Raw genomic sequence first — 1,193 nt, forward strand, 5'->3', positions numbered from 1 at the left:
CAAAATAGTCCAGTAGTCCCTAACAGTATTGCGTTTTCCACATGACTGGCAATGTCAGAAGTTGTTGACTTGAGTCCTCTACAGCTCAGCATAATAATATGGCTTTACTTCTTATACTTCGTTTTTATACTTTTCTGCTTGATGGTTAAGTCCAAGATAAAGCAAGAACTATGTAACAAGAATTGTAGCTTTTGTGTCTGATAAGGTCAGTAAAATCCCCTCAGGATTTATCCTGAGACCTTGTACTGCATTTTTTAGATCATGCGTCAGTATCAGCCATGTGGATGAGTTACAGCTGTTGTTTGACCAATTTGCTCTCTGTGAAAGCCTGAGAAAATGATTTCTCTCCATGTGACTCTCCCTAGGCACACTCTATATCATCAATCACATTCTTCTGTGTCCTCATAATCTCCTTGATCATAAAATTTGGGATACGATTGAGTTACAGGATATTACAATTAAGGTTCTCCTATGTTCTGAGTCTTAATTGACCTTGGAAGGCTAGGGCCAAAATGTTGGCTGCCCTTGCGGCTCTCCTTTTTCTCTAATTTTTGGTCTGTAAACTTAGGTTTTTAAACCTCCAGAAGAGAAGCTTATTGTTATTACCATGCAACCTAGGCTGTTAAGCTTAACCTCACTATCTGTCTTCATATCAAACATCTGAGGCATAACATGGAACAGGTATTTTTCATCAAGTATTGATATGTTAAACTTTTTTCCCTAGAGAAAATGATGAAAAAATTTAAAAAATTAAAATATGTTTTAAAAATAAGAACAATTATATATGTTTACACATAAGTTTAGAATTCTAACGGTATACAACATTGTTGCAGGACAGTCCCACAACACTCCTTTTACTCTCTCCTGCTTCCATCCACCATCCCCTTTCTTTTTAAACAAACATCTACCTAAGAGACAGCATGGCAGTAACCAGTGTGTCATGACACGTAGCACATATTCAGAAGACCAGAATTACAGGCACTACAAGCATGAACCTACTATTACAAATTGCCATCTTCAGAGCAGTTGTTTAGTTCACAGGTATCAGCATATATGGTTAGTCAGGGTGAGAATCTTTCCAATTAGCTGAATTCAAGAACCTATAGTATTTCAATGCCAATAGAATACCCATCTCTGACAGAACTGAACAAAGGGCGGGGGAACAAAAAAGGACCATTTTGTTTTTGTATATG

The sequence above is a fragment of the Octodon degus genome, unplaced genomic scaffold, assembly GCF_000260255.1.
Source record: "Octodon degus isolate 3935 unplaced genomic scaffold, OctDeg1.0 scaffold00206, whole genome shotgun sequence".
Taxonomy (NCBI): domain Eukaryota; kingdom Metazoa; phylum Chordata; class Mammalia; order Rodentia; family Octodontidae; genus Octodon; species Octodon degus.